General features: G+C 39.2%; 1 long non-coding RNA gene across 1 annotated transcript in view; it reads right to left on the bottom strand.

Moving 5' to 3' along the window:
• LOC138143628 (uncharacterized) overlaps positions 1 to 20266 on the bottom strand; it is a 123088-nt gene that overhangs the window by 55987 nt on the left and 46835 nt on the right. The window contains exon 3 of the long non-coding RNA XR_011163756.1: positions 19252 to 19314. This is a non-coding gene — a long non-coding RNA (uncharacterized lncRNA). The remainder of the gene's footprint in view (positions 1 to 19251; positions 19315 to 20266) is intronic.

The raw sequence follows: 20266 nt of genomic DNA, 5'->3' as shown, positions 1-20266 counted from the left end.
TGCTTCAATATGCATTCATCCTCCATCAGTTCTTTCTCTGGATATGGATAACATTTTCCATCGTGAGTCTTTTGGAACTGTATTGTATCTTTGTATTACTGGGAAGAGTTAAGTCAATCATAGTTGATCATTGCACAATTGTGTTACTATATACAATGTTCTCTGAATTCTGTACATATTACTTTGCATCCGTTCATGTAAGTCTTCCTTGGTTTTTCTGAAAATTGCCTATTCATCATTTCTTATAGCACAATAATATTCCATTATATTCATATACCACAACTTGTTTAGCCATTCCCCAATTGGTGGACATCCCCTCAATTTCCAATTCTTGGCCATCACAAAAGGAGTTGCTATAAATATTTTTGTAAATGTATGTCCCTTTCTCCCCTTTTTATGATCTCTTTGAGAGATAGACCTAGAAGTGTTATTATCACATGAAAGGGTATGTACAGTTTGATTGCACTTAGGGCAAGGTTCCAAATTGCTCTTCAGAATGATTGGATAAGTTCACAACTCCACTAACACACATTAACGCCCCAATTTCCCCCCATCCTCTCCAACATTTATAATTTTCCTTTTCTATTATATTAGCCAATCTGACGAGTGTGATGTGGTACCTCAGAGTTGTTGTAATTTGCATTTTTCTAATCAAAAGTGATTTAGAGCATTTTTTCATATGACTATAGATAGCTTTGATTTCTTCACATCAGGGATTTTTGAAAGATTGTAGAAAATGTAAGAGATGTCACAATTTGGGGAGGGGCAAGTTTCAATCTAATATTCAAAAAGGGAAGAGAATAGTGTGTGCGAAGTATAAACCAGTAAACTTTCATTTTACTTTTGGCACAATTCCAGAGTTCATGTTTAAAGGTTTGTGAGTACCTAGAAAATGAAGTACTGAGTACAAAAAGGTAGCATAGCTTCAGCAAAAACAAATCATGCCAGACTAACCTTATTTATTTAAAAGAGATTCTAGATTTGGAGATTAGGAAACATTATAGATATAATTTGCCTGTGTTTTTGCATAGCTTTTGATAAAACCTGTTATGCTCCTACCATGGAAAAGACGGAGGATAGTGGGTTAGATGCTGATATAATTGTGTGGATTTGGAAAGGGTTGAGTGCCCCAAATTGAAAAGCAGTCATTAGTGGTTTTATGCCAACTTCACAAGATGTCTCTAGTACAGTGTCCTAAGAATCTATGCTTGGTCCTGTGCAGGTGAATATTTTTCTCAATGACCTAGATGAAGACAACAATGACATATCAAACAAATTTGCAGATGACACAAATCTGAGGATAACTAGGTAAAAAAATGGATAGAGTGTCAGATCACAGCCAAGGAGACCTGAGATGAAATCCTGCCTCTGATACATACTAACTGTGTGGCCCTGGACAAATCACTTCACCTTTCTCAAAATTGGTTTCCTTATCTATAAAATGGGGAGAATCATGGTATCTACTTCCCAGGGTTGTCATCAAGACTAGATGAGATAGCATTTGTAAAGTGTTTTGCAAAGCTTAAGGTGCCAAATAAATGTTAGCTCGGCACTGAATGACAGCTGAAGTTCAAAAATACCTTGACAAACTAGAACATTTTATCAAACTAAATAAGCTGAAATTCAACAGGAATTATTTTTAAGGCTTATACCTGAGTTCAAAAAATCTGTTTCACAAGTTTAAGATGGAGATGGGACATGGAGTTTGTCTGGAAAAGATCTAGGTGTTTTAGTCGATTGCAAGCTCAATGTTAGTCAATAATGTGATCTAGGGCCTAAGAAAGCAAATATAATCTAAACAGCACTGAGAGAGACCTAATGTCCAAGAATAAGGTGGCAATGGTCTCATTATTCTCTACACTAGTCAGAACACATGTGTAATATTGCATTCACTTTGGAGAACCAGATTTTAGGAAGGATGAGGTCTACTAGGATGGTGAAAGGACTAGAACCTTTAGTATAGGAGGATCACAGAAGGAACCTGGGGATTTTTAACCTGGAGTGAAGACTCAGAAGGCACATGATGACTGTCTTCAATTATTTGAAAGGTTGTCAAGTGGAAAAAGGATTAGGCTGCTTAGTCCCAGAAGGCAGGACTAGGAGCTATAGGTGTAAGTTGCAAAGAGATAAATTTAGGCTTGATGTCAAGAAATTAAAACTGTTCAAAAATAGAGTGGGCTACCTTGGCAGTTTTCAAGCTGGTTGACCAATGTTGAGAATGCTTTAGAAAAGACTGATTTTGGGGGCAGAGTCAAGATGGTGTAGTAGAAACAGGACTTCCGAGGGGCTCTGGCTTTCACCTCCCCCAATTCATGTAAAAGGTGACTCTGAAGAAACTTTGGAGCTACAGAACCCACAAAATGACACAGAGAAGCTAACCTCCCCCTGAGGACAGCATGGCAGTCTGGCAGGCATCAGCCAGCGCGGAACTCTGGGAGCTGACCCCAGCCCTGAGAGCAGGAGATCTTAGCCCCAGGATGGCCTGAGGGACTTCTGATCACCAGCGGCTGTGGTGGTTTCCAGCATTATCAACCCATAGATGCCAAGGACAAAGTGAGAGGTCAGTGCAGTGTGGACTTTGGGATCCAATAGTAGGGAGTGTGGTCGGCTTTTGCCCCTGGGGCAAGAAGTCACTGAGGTGCCATGGCCCTGCAGCCGCAGCCACATGGCTGCTTCAGCTCCTGGCCTGAAGAGTGTAGGGGGAAAAAGCTACCAGTATGAGGGGTAATCGCTCTTGCTTTAACCTGCTTGAATTTGGATTGTGTTCTAGGGTGGAGGTTCTGGGGTGTGCGACCAGCTTGCCAGAGTGTGTGGAAGCTTCAGAGAGGGCACCCAACTAATACCTTCGGCAGCTAAGAAAACCCCAGCATTTGGTACAAAGCTCCCCTGTCTGGTGGCAGAGTCCTACTATGGCAAAAAGCCCCAAAATCAAGTAATTGAGTGGCAACATGAGCAGGCAAAGGAAGCAAAACAAACAGAGCAACCCACCTTTACACTCCTATTTTGGGGACAAAAAGGATCAAAACATGGAACAGGAGGAAGACAGCAAAGTCAGAACTCATCCACCAAAAGCTTCCAAGAAAAATACGAGCTGGGTACAGGCCATAGAGCACCTTAAGAAGCAGATAAGAGAAGTGGAGGAAAAATTGGGAAGAGAAATGAGAACAATGCAAGAAAATTATGAAATGAGAATCAAAAACCTGACTGATAAAATAACACCTTAAAAAATAGAGTAACTCAAATGGCAAAAGAGGCTCAAAAAGGCAATGAGGAGAAAAATGCCTTAAAAAGCTAAATTTGCCAGAAGGAAAAAGAATCTCAAAAGCTCACTGAAGAGAATCATTTCTTCAAAATTAGATTGGAGCAAATGGAAGCTAATGACTTTATGAGAAATCAAGATGCTGTTAAACAGATCCAAACAAATGAAAAAAAAAATAGAAGGCAATGTCAAATATCTCATTGGGAAAACCACGGACCTGGAAAATAGATCCAGGAGAGATTATTTAAAAATTATTGGACTACCTGAAAGACATGATCGAAAAAAGAACCTAGAAATCATCCTTCAAGAAAATCTCAGGAAAACTGCCCTGATGTTTTAGAACCAGAAGATAAAATAGAGGTTGAAAGAATCCACCCATCACCTCCTGAAAAAGATCCCCAAAAGAAAACCCCTAGAAAAGACTGATTCTGGGGAGGAGTCAAGATGGCAAAGTAGAAGCACAACCCCCTAGCAGCTCTGGCTTCCACCCTCCTCAATCAATGTAAAAAGGGGACTCTGAACAAACTTTGGAGCTGCAAAACCCACAAAATGACACAGAGAAGCTAACCTCCCACTGAGGACAGCCCGGCAGGTTGCCAGGAATTGGACAGTGCAGGGCTTTGGGAGCTGAGCCCAGCTCCACAAGAGTTTTTAGCCCCAGGGCGGGTCTGACCAGCTGCCAGCAGGAGGGACTCCAGATCAGCAGCAGCTGTGGCTGTTTCCAGAATTATCAACACATAGATGCGAAGGACAAAGTGAGAGGTCAGTGCAGTCTGCAGTTTTGGAACCCAGTAAGTGGGGATGCATCAGCTTTTACCCCTGGGGAGAGAAGCCGCTAAGATGTAGGCACAGCCTGCCAGTCCCAGGTGGCAGCTTCAGCTCCTGGCCTGCAGAGTGTAAGGGAGGCCAAGCGACTAGTCTGAGGGGTAATCACTCTTGCTTTAACCTGCTTGGATCTGGATTGCAGTCTAGGGTGGAGGTCCTGGGGTGTGTGTCCAGCTTGCCAGAGCATGTGGAGACCTCAAAGAGGGCACCCATCTAATACCTCCAGCAGCTGAGAAAGCCCCAGCATTTGGGACGAAAGCTCCCCTGTCTGGTGGCAGAGTTCTACTGTGGCAAAAAGCCCAGGGGTCAAGTGACTGAGGGGTGACATGACCAGGCAAAGGAAACAAAGCAGACAGAAGATTCCAACATTAGACTCCTATTTTGGGGCAAAAAGGAGCAAAGCATGGAACAGCAGGAAGACAGTGAAGTCACAACTCCTGCACTAAAAGCTTCAAAGGAAAATATGAGCTGGTTACAGGCCATAGAGGACCTTAAGAAGCAGATAAGAGAAGTGGAGGAAAAATTGGGAAGAGAAAAGAGAACAATGCAAGAAAATTACGAAATGAGAGTTAACAGCTTGACTGAGGAAAATAACACCTTAAAAAATAGAGTAACTCAAATGGCAAAAGAGGCTCAAAAAGGCAATGAGGAGAAGAATGCCTTAAAAAGCCAAATTTGCCAGATGGAAAAAGAATCTCAAAAGCTCACTGAGGAGAATCATTGCTTCAGAAGTAGACTGGAACAAATGGAAGCTAATGACTTTATGAGAAATCAAGATGCTGTTAAATAGATCCCAACAAATGAAAGAATAGAAGGCAATGTGAAATATCTCATGGGAAAAAACCACTGACCTGGAAAATAGATCCAGGAGAGATAATTTAAAAATTATTGGACTACCTGAAAGCCATGATCAAAGTAAGAACCTAGAAATCATCCTCCAGGAAGCTCTCCAAGAAAAATGCCCTGATGTTTTAGAACTGGAGGGCAAAATAGAGGTTGAAAGAATCCACTGATCACCTCCTGGAAAAGATCCCCAAAAGAAAACTCCTTAGGAATATTATAGCCAGGTTCCAGAATTCCCAGATTAAGGAGAGAATATTATAAGCAGCCAAGATGAAACAATTTGAATATTGTGGAAACACAATCAGGATAACCCAGGATCTGACAGCTTCTACAATGAAGGATTGAAGGGCTTGGAATATGATATTCTGGAGGTCAAAGGAGCTGGGATTGAAACCAAGAATCACCTACCCAGCAAAACTGAGTATCATGTTTCAGGGGAAAATATGGTCATTCAGTGGAATAGAGGACTTTCAAGCACTCTTGATGAAAAAACCGGAGTTGAATAGAAAATTTCACATTCAGATACAAGAAGCAAGAGAAGCATGAGAAGGTAAAGAGGGAAAAGAAATCATAAGCAACTTATCAAAGTTGAACTATTAACATTCCTACATGGAAAAACAATAATTGTAACTGATGAAACTTTTCTCATTAGTTGAAGGGAATAGAAATATATATATATATATATATATATATATGTGTGTGTGTGTGTGTGTGTGTGTATGTTGGAGGGTATATGGGCATATGAACACATATGTGAATGTGTGTATATATGTTTACAGGTATACATAGATAGAGGGCACAGGACCAATTTAACAGGAAGGGATGATACTTAAAAGGTGAAATTAAGAGGTGAGAGAGGAATATAATGAGAGGAGATGGAGAGAGACAGAATGGGGTAAACTATCTCTAGAGGAGGCAAGGGAAAATGGTTACAATGGAGGGAAAGAATAGGAAGGCAAAAGGGAATGGGTCAACCTTATTCTCATTGAATTTGGCTTGGGGAGGGAATGAAATACACACTAAATAGGGTATCTCACCCTACAAGAGAGTAGGGGGGTAAGGGGATCAGAGGGAGGATGATGGAAGGGAGGGAACCCCGGGGGGGGAGGGAAGTTGGAAGAATCCACTTTTGAAAAGGGATGGGATCAAAGTAGAGAATAGAACAAGTGGAAGGTGGGATAGGAGGGAGGGAAATATAGTCAGTCTTTTACAATATATTTACTATGTTATTGTTTTGCATTAGCTACACATGTACAACCTATACTGAACTGTTTATCTTTCCAGTAAGGGTGGGTGACAAGGGAGGAAGGGAATGAATCTTTAATTCAAAGTTTTAAAATCAAATGTTTAAATAGATATATATGTATATACTATTATTAGTACTATTTTACATGTAATTGGGAAAGAAGATATATAGGCACTGGGGCATAGAGATCCACCATGCCCTACTGGAAAAGTCAAAAGGGGTATGGGAGAAAATGTGGGAGAGAGCAGTTTGGAGGAGGGGATATCCTGCGGGACTGCTATTTTGGGGTGGTGGGTAGGGGAAAAATGGGGAGAAAATTTGTAACTCAAAATGTGTCAGAAATGAATGATGTAAATCAGAAGTTAATAAAGCATTTGAACAATGTAAAAAAAAAGAAAAGACCTTTTCAGGTACTATCTGGGTTAGATGACCCTTCCAACTCTGATATCTTATAATTATGTGAAATTTCTCCATAATTTTAATTGTATCTCAGAGGCTGCAGTGCACTGGCACCTACCACTTTCAAATGATTTCCATTCCTTTCCTAAATTCCATAATTCAACTGCCCATTCCTTTTAGATATTCCCCTAATCTAGCTCATATAGCTGAAATAATCTCATATAGAAACATTAGCTATTATTATTATTCAGAGTTAATCTGGCATTCTTATATTCTTCCTCTAATATTTGAGTTAACTTTTATAAATTCTTTTAAGTGTCCACCAATTAAAAAAGGTTTTCAAAATTTCCAAGGACTCCAAAGTCTTTAAATGCCTTTAGTAGATACTTTTTCTTTTTGGAAACTATTAGTATTTTAGTGGAAAAGATACCAGTCTTGGACCCATAAGCAGTGACCTTGAGTACTGACTATACCACCTACTAGCCACATGAATGTAGGCAACTTGTCTTGACATTTAAAATCCCAATTTTCTCATCATAAAATGGGGATAATAATATCTGCAATGCCGACATCACTGGCATGCTGTGAAGAAGATGCTTTGCAACTACAAAGCACAACATGAGAGCAATTATTGCTGCGTAAGACCTCCACTTGGTGGTTTTTTTTTATATTTCTGCCTCATTTTTATGATTCTTTCCCTCTTCATTTCTGAAACACTGTGTCCCAGTCCATTACAGCTGCTTTTAGGAAACTTAAAGATTTCCATGTATTACATCCCATCTGAGATCTCTAAGTATTTCCAAGGACTAGCATTTTAGGTTCTCAGAGGCAGCTGACTCTCTCCTCAGAATTTCCAGGATAACTCTGAGATATTAGGGTTGATATTCTAGTATTATTGCTCATGAGCCCCCACTAGTGTGCTCCTCATTGATTATCCAGTTAATACTGATTAATTAATTGAGTTAATAAGCTTTTAATTAGAGGTATTTGCTAAAGTAGTATAACAATAGTTAGTACAAAACATTTCCTCCCAAAGCCTGTGAAACACTCCACTAGCACATTCAGAGTCCTGAGGAAAGTGGGTTCAAGTTTAGACAGCACACAGGACAAAATGGTAACTCATAGCTCCAAGATGGACAGAAGCTCCTTTCTCCTTTCTTTTAGTCCTCATGAAGTTCTTTTGAGGTGTGTGTAGCTCTCTGATGGTCCCCAAACGTAGAGGCTCTAGTAGAGGTCTGAAGATACAATTCACATTCCCTGAAGATACTTTTCCTCAGAGTATCTACTTTGTTCTAAGTTCCTGATTAAATACATTGCTTTTTACTGGTCCAGTCTGTCTGATTACATGATCATGGTTGATGAAAGAAAGGAGAGGGAGTGAAATACTTCCTTTAGGTTCCAGCCCTTTGCTACCCTCTGTTTATAGCTATGCACAAGTGTCTTGCCCTTATAGGCAGTCAAAACTCTCCCAAAGGTTAACTCGTTTAATACTTGCTAGAAGGGGTCTACTGGAATCTCCTTTATTGATATGCATAGGCCCAGACATGTGTCTCACTCCTTCAATCACTCCCAATACATTTTGTTATCTAATATCCTCCAATGGCTCAAACATGTAACTCTGCACACCCAGTTTATACTTTTGATTCATTGGAAGAATCTAGAAATTTTTCAAGCCTAGTTAACACACATGATTGGCAATTCTCTAACTTAATCAAAGATAAAGGTATCAATCCATACAACTTCTTGTTAGTTATGTTAAGTGGGGGTATGCTGTGAAACACAGAGAAGAAATAAATAGACCAATAATTAATAAAAGCATTATGTCCTTTTATTTGGTAGGTTTTACCTCATAAAAAAGGAAATTTAATTTGACATACCCAGGAACCTGGGGGAAAGAGGTATAAATGATACTTTTATTTTTTAAATATTTTATTTTTTCTCAATTACATGTAAGAACCATTTTAACACTCTTTTTTTAAACTTTTGAGTTCCAAATTTTGTCTGTCCATCCCCTGGCCCCTCATTGAGAAGGCAAGCAATTTAATATAGGTTATACATGTGCAGTCATATAAAACATATTTAAAGGATATTTTAAAATGACAGTAACTAGGTAATGGAGGTGCAACTGGATCTCTGGAGGGGTGGAATACATATATGGAGAATCCAGGCCTTGAGTGTTGGAATGCCTGTTAGTTCCACACAACAGGATTGCTTAGCAAGTGCAAGAGGGCCAGTTATTTTATAAGCAAGGATAAATGTATCTTCCCTGGGGTGTATATAATTTGTTTCCACCTTCTGATGTCACTGTCAAGTAAGGAGTCATAACCTAAGCATCTGCAATTTTCCAAATCTTCTAGCATAGAAGATTCTAGATATGGGGGCTCCCAGAGAAGTGAGAAGGCAGGGTTTCCAGTCAAGATGAGTTTTATCTAAAGCAAAGACATTATGCCTCAAGAATGATGATAAAAAAATCTTTTAGCCACTACTTTAACTGAAGTAAGTGATAGTGGGAACTTTTCTCCTCTTGGCTTTGCAGAAAGCATCTTCATCTTCTCCTATTTTGTTATATAATAACACTGCATATGGACTGCTGGATCTTGCCCTATCTTGATGTTTGAAAATTCATGTCTGTGTGTCTTAACATTCCTCTTTTAAAACACTGGTAGTATTATAAAGAGGTCAAATTTAATTGCTATAAAGACTCACCTGTTTGGCATTTAAATAATTTTGCAATTAATCATGTACTGTTTTGTGACAGCTCTTAAAGCTATTTGATTCTAATACTGTTATGTAACTATATTCAAGTCTTACTCTGATACCTAATCATGTCAGGGAAAGTAATCCAGGATTCAAGAGAATTGTGCTAGTGAAGCATTATGTTATATATATATATATATATATATCATATAATATATTACATATTTATATAATATAATGTATAGTTATATTAATTATCAACAATTATAATAAAATATAAGATAATTAATAAATATATTAATTATATATTTATAAATATACTCTTACAAATCCTACCAAAATGGAAAGACTCTTAGTATGGATTAGGCTTCCTAGACTTGTGCATCTATCTGTCATTTAGCCACATTTGGAAACATTTATCACCCAAGATTTGGCCAGCAGGTGCTGATATTTTTTTTGTTGGGATTGGGGGCACAGAATTTCATGAGAACTCTTTATTATACATAGAAAGATTGTAATCTGCATTGGCAGGAGGAATAATCACACAGGTAAGTTAAGGCAAGACAACAAGCACTCTTAGGTTATTTACTTTATACCAGACACTGTGCTAAATGCTGAGGATATGATTACAAGCCTAAAAGACAGACAGTCCTCTGCTATCCAAAAGCTTATAATTGGGGCAGCCAGATGGCACAGTGAATAGAGCACCGGTCCTGGAGTCAGGAGGACCTGAGTTCAAATTCAACCTCCAAAATATTTAACACTTACTAGCTGTGAGACCTTGGGCAAGTTACTTAACCTCAATTGCCTTGCCTTTACAATTCTTTTGCATTTGCATTGATTTGTCTTCCATCTACATTTCTTAATGTTCTTCTGTTTGCAGAGGATGGAAGTCATTCCCTTTGCTGGGGGACCAGCTCTCTGGTTTCAGACAACCTGACCCATTTGTGCCACAGATTAAATATCAAGGTTCAAGAGCCTCTATTTCTAGAACCTTCTGCTTGTACTGTAGTTGTCATAACCTCATACTTCAAAAACAAGTGTTCTCCCAAGAGTCTAGATAAACCATCTCTCCTTACATTTTAAAGCAGGTCTTTCCAATTCCATTGGAACATAGCAACATCAGCTCAGTGTCCTCTGTTCTCCAGCAGTTAGGCAGTGTATTTCCTTCCCATGTCAATATTTCCAAATTGTGTGGAAAAGCACCATGATTGTCTCTTAATTCCCCATGATTCTCCCAGGGCTTCTTCCAGAAATATCTTGGGGAAGGATGATGAGCATTACCATGTATGGGGTAGGAAAAGTCATTCAAATGTGTGGAGTCTCCAGAAGAGCTAACTAGCCTAGTCAATATCCACAGCTACTTATCTCTACTGCTTAAAATTCCTAATTTCCTTTTAAAAATATGATTAATTCCATCAGTTTCCTGTGTGTCCACATCTGTCATTTCAGGGGCAGTTAGGTGGTGCAAGGGCTGGAGTACTGGACTTAGAATCAAGAAAACTTAAATTAAAATTCAGTCTCAAAAAATACTAACTCTATGAACCTTGACAAGTCCACTTCAGTTTCCTCAGCTGTAAAATGGGAATAATATAGTACCTGCCTGGCCTTAATCAGAGAGAGTGAATTGCAGTGTTCTCAATATATATAGCAAGCCAACTTAAACTTCTCTCAGAACTCTAGGGATCCCTTGAGGAACTGAGGTTCTATTCTAAACTGCCATTGATGTGAGACCCCAGTGATTGTCTCTTAGCCTTCAATAACTGACTAGTATCCGGATTCCATTTAACCAATTAACACAAATTAGCTTTTAGAAAGGGATATTTTCTTTGCGTGTGTGTATTTGTGTACAGATATATGTGTGTATGTAGACAAACATATGCATTTTATATACATAAAAATACATACATTTTATATACATACACAAACATGTATACATATGCATGTGAGTATGTGTATGCATGTGTGTGTGTATGTGTGTGTGTATGCAAGGAGACAGCTAAGTGACTCGGTTTATAGAGTGCTGGGCCTGGAGTCAGAAGACCCATTTTCAAATTCAGCCGCAGACACTCATTAGCTGTGTGACATTGGACAAGTCATTTAACCTCTGTTTGCCTTAAACCTCTGAAGAAGGAAATGGCAGATCATTCTAGTACCTTTGCCAAGCAAACCTAATATGGGGGCCAGGAAGAGTCAGATGTGACTTAACGACTCAACAACCACCATATATACAGATGTACATGATTTCAGAGGCCATGGTATTTGTTGCCGGTTCTCTTCTTCAAAGTTGTTTCCTACAAAATATTTTTTTTCAGCTATTCTTGCTATGTTATGCTTGAAATTCCCTCTGATAGTAGGCTTTTTAGATACATGTAAGGAGTTTTCTCCCTATCTTTTTCTTTTTGGAGGGGGGAAAGCTAGGCAATTAGGGTTAAGTGACTTACCCAAGATCCCACAGCTAGTAAGTGTCAAATGTCTGAGGCTGGATTTGAACTCAGGTCCTCCTGACTCCAGGGCGAGTGCTCTATTAGCTGGGCCACCTAGCTGCCCCCTTCCTATCTTTTAAACTAAAACTTCTTTGATTCAAATCAAAGGACTCCAACCAACTTAAAAAATCAACTCATCATTTACATTCCATCATTCATCCCTTTATTTTAAGCTATGATCAAGAAGTTGGAATTCTCAGATACCATCTCCTTAGTCATATTCATCACTTTGAGAATTCCTCAAATTCATCTTTATCTTCTGAAACCACAAACTATAATTAGAAGTAGTGGTGATGAAAAGCATCATCTATTGCCCTAAGTTCATTTTTATTCTTACCCTGAATTTAAACATCCTCCATTCTTCTTCAGATTTCTTCATGTCTCCAAGCTGAATAAGACTGGGTAGTGGTCATCAGGTCTGACAAATCTCAGAAGACTTTCAATGAGGTACCAAATGTGCGTCTAGAAAGACAAGTCACTTTGGAAACCTTTAGCAGAGAGATTCTCACAACCATTATGTGCCTCTTTTTCCTCTGATAATTATTAGATGAACTTTCCCCTGAGGATGCCTATGACTCCACATCATCCTTCCTTGGGTGCCTATGAAACTGTTTCCTTCTGAGATGGTCCGTTTCCCCCTTCTGGGGAAAAGCCTCATTACATTGCTTCAAATATTCATTGGTTCTTCTCTCCTTTCTCTGTGTCTCCTTCTTCTAGCATTCAGTCTCCTGGATCAGATGAGCATGGGTGGGTTGTGATCTACATATTACTGGAGGAATATTCCCATTGATGAGATCCTAGAAACAATTATTTAAATGCATATTTTTATAGATTTTTTCAGAAGATCATTTATTTCTTGAAATTTTGTTTTCTTCATTGTTGCCTTTGTTTTTATACCAGTCATTTCCTATGAACTGTCACCTCCCTGCTCTCCACAGAACGTTGGCCTACCATGTGCCAAGTACTGTGCTAAGCACTGGGTTGCCATGGACAGAAAAATGGTGCCAGAAAAAAAGCACCTTCCAAAAAACAATCATCCAAATTAGAGTAATTTTACTGCGAGCTATGACTTAGGACTCAAGTAGAGCTGTCATATTCCACCATGGTCCATCACCTTTGCTTGAGCCAAAAAATCCAGGGATTAGAACTTTCAGATCAGAATCTACGGGCAGAGCAATCAAAAGCCTCTTTGAGCTACTGAAGGAACCTGTCCATGTTATTCAGGGACTCTTTCCGGTGAGGCCTGGAAGTCAGCCTGTCCTGCCACGTGGGATGCTACAAAGGCTATCCTGGCTAGGGCAGTGACAAATTCCTGAGAGTGAGGGTACATAAACAGGTTGAATTATGCTAGAATCCTCAGGAGAGCCTCCATTAGTGACCTGGTGAAGAATCTGGGGTGAGGAGAAGGCAGCCGTTCCAGGGAGCTCGCATAGCCAGACCTACTTGTTTCTATAGCCAATTCTTTGCCTCCTTGAAGGAGCTATCCAATGTGTAACCAGGATCTGCAGTCTAGGAAAACTACTGCAAGAGTGATGTATCCCAAGGTCTCCAGTGGGCTCTGCCGCTGGATGAGCCAGACTCTTGGCATTTGTTTTGGTGTTTAGGTTTGAGAGGTAAATATCACGTTCCTGCCCACGACAGCCATAGGTTGATGAACGCTGGTGATTCACAGACTTGGAAGGAGAAAACACACTTGTAGGTAAAAGGGCATGAGTAGAGCTCTAATCCCAAAGGGTAACTAGCATATTGTGATAGAATCAAGTTAAAGAGTTCTCCAGGATCAACCAATCAAGAGGACTAGATAGGAGTCTTGAAAGGGACTCAAAATAGCCGTCAGAGCAAGGGTTGGAGTAAGCTGTGAGTCTATTAGGAAACACTTAGGAGGATGAGAATAATAAACAGTTTGTTTTGCAAAAAATTTCTTCCTAAGATAATATTTCATGGATTTAGAGGCTTATAGGATTAATGCTGGGATTTTAGAGGTCATTGAATCCAACCCTCTCATTTTACATATTAAAAAACTGAGTCCAAGAGAAGTTAAGTGACTTGCTCTGGGTCACACAGCTAGGATCAGAGATAGAATTTGAAATAGTTTTCCTAACTCCAACATAGATATCCTATGCCATAGGCATAAAGTGGATATAGTGCTAGACTTGAAGTTAGGAAGACTTAAATTCAAATTCTACCTCAGAAGTCCCTGGGCAAGTCATTTAACCTCTCTTGGATTCAGTTTCCTCATCTGTAAAAGAGAGACAACAGCATCTATCTCAGAGGATCGTTATGAGGATTAAATGAACTGATCCATATAAAGCACTTGCAAATATTAGAGAACTATATAAATGCCAACTATTATCATCATTATTCATATTATTAGAATACTAAGCTTTTTCTCATGAGTAATGGAACATTATAGTTTTTAAAGAATTCAAATGAATGTTAGTCAGAGGGCATTAAAGAAGTGCCCTCTTTAAGAGCATTAAAGATGTGAACAGATAACCACATATAATAAAGAATCTCAAGGAACTTCTACATGAACGAGAGTAAATGTTATCTACTTGAGACATGAGGGAAGCCAGGAGATGGAGATGAGAGGGAGAGAATTCCAATAATGGGAGATAGCTAGTCTGGAATTGAGATATGAAATGTTTTGTGGGATAAATAGCCAAGAGACCAATGTCTTGCACTGCAGAGTATATGAGGATGAGATGTAAGAATACCAGAAAGATCAGAAAGGGGTTGGGTTATGAAGAATTTTAAAAGCCAAGCAAAGGATTTTATATTTCATCCTGAAGGAAATAGGGAGTCATTGGAGTTTGTTGATGGGAGGGGTGACATGGTCAGAACAGAGCCTTAGGAAGATTAATCTGATAGCTGAGTGGGAAAAGAATTGAGGCAGAATGAACAACTAGAAGGTTATTGCAACACTCCAGACATGAAGTGATGCATCAGGGTGGTGGCAGGTCAGAGGATAGAAGGGGTATACAAGAGATGTTATGAAGGTAAGACTTGGAAACTGATTAGATACTGGGCTTGGAGTGAGGAGTTGAGAATGACACCCAGTTTATAAGACTAGGAGAATGGCAGTGTCCTTGATAATAAAATGGAAGCTAGGAATAGGGGAGGGTTTAGGAGAAAGAATGAGTTTTTTAGACAGGTTGAGTTTAAGATATCTGAGACATCCAGTTTCATCTAGATGAGATGTACAACTGTCTCATTTTATGTGGAAAGGAGGGCATCAATTGAATAAAGTAATCAAATCACCTGAAACCATTTAAAGTAAATTTCCAGATGCTATGTCTTGATACTATATTCAGAAAACATTTCTCTATTGAACCAATGAATCATTGGCTTTAGACTAAAGATGAAACAATCCTCAATCAACTGGAATGGTGTTGCATGGGAAGCGTATTCAGATTGGCTGAGGAAATTTGATGTCATATTGCGCATCTAAAAAATATCTAGCCACTTTAGGCCAGAGGGATTTGCCAGCATGGAGGAAGATTTTGTATTCCTCATCTTCTCATCATCATCTTCACAGAATTGGTGTCCCCAGAAGAGCTCATGGCAGTATCTGTGTTGGGAGCCAAAAACAGACTTGAGGAGAACAGTTTCAAGGCTCTACAAAGAACCCAACAGAAATGCTACAGCATACCTAAAGGGAATGTCTTAGGGATTCCAGAAAAAGGACTTCCAGGATCTGAGTGATGTCTTTGCCACATGTACCCGCTAGGCTTGAATCCACTTTCCTTAGGACTGTATGTACAGGTGGGAAATTGTGTCATAGACTTTTGAGGGGATAGTTTGTATGAACTATTCTTTTTTTTTTAAGCAGTCAGGGTTAAATAACTTGCTCAAGGTTACATGGCCAGTTATTTCTGGGTGTGGTGCTAAGTATCTGAGCCCGGATTCGATCCCCAGGTCATCCCGACACTGGAGCCGGTGCTCTTACTCGCTGTGCTACCTGGCTGCCCATGTATGAACTATTCTTACTAGTAAATTTTGGTAAAAAAAAAAAAAAATTAAAAAAAGTAAAAAAAAAACCATTTTAGTAAATATCCCTTTCCTAAAATCAAATTGAGTTTGATGAATTAATATCAACTGATAACCATGGTCAGAACCACACTGCTGGGGATTTGTGAGATAGAACCTTAGAGAAAAACACCACCCTGCCCCCTAGTACCTCAGGGCTACCCTAGACTATGGTGTGGGGGGGGATAGCAGCCTTAAGTCTGGGGCCCTACCTGCTAGCAGAGTTGGGGTTTGGAGAGCCTTCTAAAGCCTATACGTACTTCATGGGTTTCTATCACTCCCAGTGCTTTGCATAGTGCCCTGTCCCTCCCTCCCTTCCTTCTTTCCTCCCTCACTTCCTCTCTTTTCTTTCCTTGTGATTTCATTAGTAACTCTCAGTAAGAAACTCAATCTACCAACAGAGATTGATCTTTACCCTGCAGCTTATTGGCTTAGAGAGTTGCCTGGAACAATAAGGGGATAAAGCAATTTTCTGAGTCACACAAGCTGTATGTGTCAGAGATGGAACTCAAAGCTGATTTTTCCTGACTTTGAGGCCAGCTCTCTTATTATGCTATTATGACTTAACTCAATTAAGTAGATGCTTATTTTTTATTTTTGGTTGCTGTTGAATTGAGTCCTACTCTGTGGTGGTGGTGGTGGTGGTGGTGAATGAGCTAGTTCCAGTTTGGAGAAAAACTACCTAGCTATTAGTGGCTTTTGGGTCCATGTCCAGGAACAAGCCTGTGACTGAAGATTAGTCTTATTTCACCTAAGCCAGAGACATAAGAACAAAAAGAAAGGGAAAGCGGAGAGTTTCTATAACTAGGAGAATATAAGGGCAGGAGGAACACCAACAGGAATCTAGAATTCAGGCTTACCTTGTTGATGGTTATGCCTTTGCAGCATAGGTTTGATAAAAATGGTTAAGGAAAACATGGAAAAGTAAGGACACATTGTCAGCCAATAAACATTTATTAAGCACCTTCTAGCACAGTGCTAGGTGCTGGGGATACAAAGAAAGACAAAAGACAGTCTTCACTCTCAAGGAGCCCATAGTCTAATGGGGGAAACAACCATGGATAAACAAGATATAAACTGGATAAGTTGGAGGTAATCTCAGAGAGAAGGCATTATAATAAAGAGAGATTAGGAAAGGCTAGTAGATGATCAGATGTTAGCTGGGTCTTGAAGGTGGAGCGGAGATGAGGAGGGAGAACCTTCCATGTATGAGGGACAGTCAGCAAAAATGCCCTGAGTAAGGATATGGAGTGTCTTTTTCAAGGAACAGCAAGGTGGCCAATGTCACTGGAGTGTAGACTCATGGATACAAGGGACCTAAGAGGTCATCTAATAGAGAAACTGAGGCCCAGAAAGGTGATGTGACCCAGGAATCAAGTGCAGAGTTGATATTCAAACCCCCAGTCTGATGAGTCCAAAGCTAATCCATTTTCCTCTGCATCCTCTGCATAGTCTTCCTCAATAGCACCCCCACTACATCATCTCATATCAAGCCAGGAGCATTTTGAACTTAAATGTTACCCTACCAGGCTTTTCTCAAGGTGACAGGCAAGGCTGCACATATATGGCATGATGAATGTTCACTGTGAGCTGTCTAGCAGTATGCCAGCTTCAGATGCTGCCTTCCAATTGGAGATGAGAAGTAGATTATTGTATTGCCCTACTCACAGCCTTAGGAGACACACCATACAGTTTTCTAGAAGGTTTGGCTGACCACCTGATAATTCATGGAGATCTTCCATATCCTTATCATCTGAGGTGAAATCTACTGTCTCAGGGCATCAATTTAGAGACTAGGACTTGTAGCTTATATGTGTTAAATTATCACATACCATATTTTCTGGAATATAGAATGAATAGCTTAAAGCTAAAAACATTCAAGATCTTTGTTGATCCTTTTTCTCTGCCACTCAGTGGTTAGAAGGCATCTTCTGCATACCAGACAACTTTAAACACATTTTCCTTCACATTTATTTAAATAAGGTCTTTTTTTCATCATTTCACATCAAAGTGTGAAGTAGTAGACCTCAGGGGAGGGACATGTTCTGGTGCTGGCACACTGGCCTCAATTGTTGCAATGATTTCTTATTCTCCTCATTTCAAGTGCCCTTAAATCAATTATGTGTGGCCTTTCCTCTCAGCACTCTTGAATACACAATAGTTTAGCTACCAGATTACTAGATTATTACCATAGAACTAAAAGCAGAACAATTTTTACTTAAAGCAATTATTCATAGCATTTGAGCCAAGAAGGAGCTCAAGTGAAACCATTCCATAGAGCACAAATATTTCTTCGAGACGATTTCATTTTTACACAGTGACAGAACTTTGAACCTCGGGCATTGTGTTGTCTAGCTTCCTTTGTACCTGCCTTACAAATGTAGTTGATGAAAATTATACTGAATTTGGCTTGGGTGGGTGTTGACCACAAATTGTTGTATGTTTCTGAGGGTGAAAGAAACAATGTTAATGATGGAAACTGGTATTTACTTAGTACTTTACATTTTTCAAAGTTCTTTATCTCATTTGAATTTTAAAACAACTTAATGAGGTATCTCAAAAGTCTTGATAAAATTTTATGCTGCATATGCTTAAAACTTACACAGCTTTAAGCTAGTTAAGCTTGAAATTGAACTTTTTGGGGGGACACCCATTGTTCACATAAGGAAACTCAAGAAACTAGTAATTATTGGTGAAAGGATTTGAATCCATGTCTTACTGATTCCAAGTCTAGCACTGTATTCACCATGACGGCAGAATTTATACAGGGCTGTCCAACATCCCCAGTCAAGTTTCTAAACACTCTCATGGTATCTCTCTTCTGGGCCTTTGATGCTGCCACCTGGTGGTGACTGTGGAGTTGCTCTCTGTTGCGTCTCCACAGCGGCTGTGTGGTCTTTTAGATCATTGCTCTAGTGGCTATCTCAGCCTTTTGAGATTCACGTCCAAAGCCAGCTAGACAGAGAAGCTTGTAAGTATTCGGTCTCTCATTGATTTTTTTTTTTCCTGCCTCAGCGACCACTCATTGAAGTCAATTTACTTTTTGGGCTGAGGTAAAAGAAAATCTTTTCAACTCCTGTCATGTCTTTGGTCCATGCAAGTCACCCTGGGAGTTAGAAAAATGAAAAGTGTCCTGGGTGGAACTGATGAACTTTATCCTGCTTTTCTGCCAGAAGTGAAATTGTCTCTCTCCCTACATAATTTTTAAAATCAATAACTACTCTCAGGAAATACCATTGGGTATTTTAAGCAAATGCCAAGGAAGCAGATACATTGAAGGATATGGAGGTAATAAGGCATAGTAAAACGTTTACAACTCTGAAATGCGATGGAAATAGACCATAAAGACATACCGCACACAGACTTGCACAAATTTAAGCAAATAAAGACTCCTCTATAAGTTATTGAGGGGTACTTCGTAATGTTTTGAGCTAACTTATATGGTATTAGAGTGGGATTTTACATACCTTGAGAAAAACATCAATAGTCCTGGTTTGTCCTTCCATAGAGGGTAGGATTAGGTAGCAGACCTAGACAGAGTATAATTAATAATTATTATAATAGCTAACACTAACAAAACCCCATAAGTCTTACAAAACATATTACATACATTGTTATATATAATCTTCCCAATAATTCTATGAGGTACACATATTATCTATCTCCAGAGAAAGAGGTGGTGGATTCAGAGTACAGACAGAGGCATATTCTGAGGAGGATGTGGCTAGTGCAGGAATCTGTTTGACTATATATTCTTTAATCATACTGGTTTTTTTTTCTTATTTTCTTAATGGAGAAAGGGGAAATTGTGAGGGAGAGAATTTGGAACTAAAAAAAATTGAATTAAAAAAACAATACTATGAGATAAGTGCTATTATCTTCCTTTTATAGATGTAGAGACTGAAACTACAAAAGTTTAAATCACTTGCCCAAGGCCACAGAGCTAATAAGTATGTCAGAGACAGGATTTGATCTCAGGTTTTCCTGACTCCAAGTGTGGCAATCCTGTGTCACGTAGCTACTAAAAGTGCAACAAATCCTTCCAAAGTCAGTTGCCATATTTAGTCCTAGTCCATGCCTACAACAAACGCTTACTTATTCTACATTCTTTCCAATGCTCAATTTAATCAACAAAGAGAAAGCAAGCATGAACCATTGGAAGGAATACTGAACTTGGAGTCATAAAATCTGGGCTTTAGTCCAGGCTCTACAATTTTATACCAGTGCAATTTTAGAGAAATCATTCCTCATAAAATAAATGTCTATCAATTGGAGAATGTCTAAATAACTGGTGCATATAAATACAACACAATACCATTACTCTGCAAGAAATGAGTATGAGGAATTCAGTGCAGTGGAGGAAGACTTAGATGAAACTGCCCCAGAGAAGAGGAAGTAGAACCAAGAGGAGAATAAATATGACTGCAGTGATGCAAAAGAAAACAATACGAAAATGCTGCTAGAAACAGATTAATTGCAAAG

This window comes from Petaurus breviceps, unplaced genomic scaffold (genome assembly GCF_028583685.1).
Source record: "Petaurus breviceps papuanus isolate PSGF00001 unplaced genomic scaffold, PetGlider_PUasm1.0 90650, whole genome shotgun sequence".
In the NCBI taxonomy this organism is placed as follows: Eukaryota; Metazoa; Chordata; class Mammalia; order Diprotodontia; family Petauridae; genus Petaurus; species Petaurus breviceps.
This window is presented reverse-complemented; position numbering and strand designations above follow the sequence as displayed.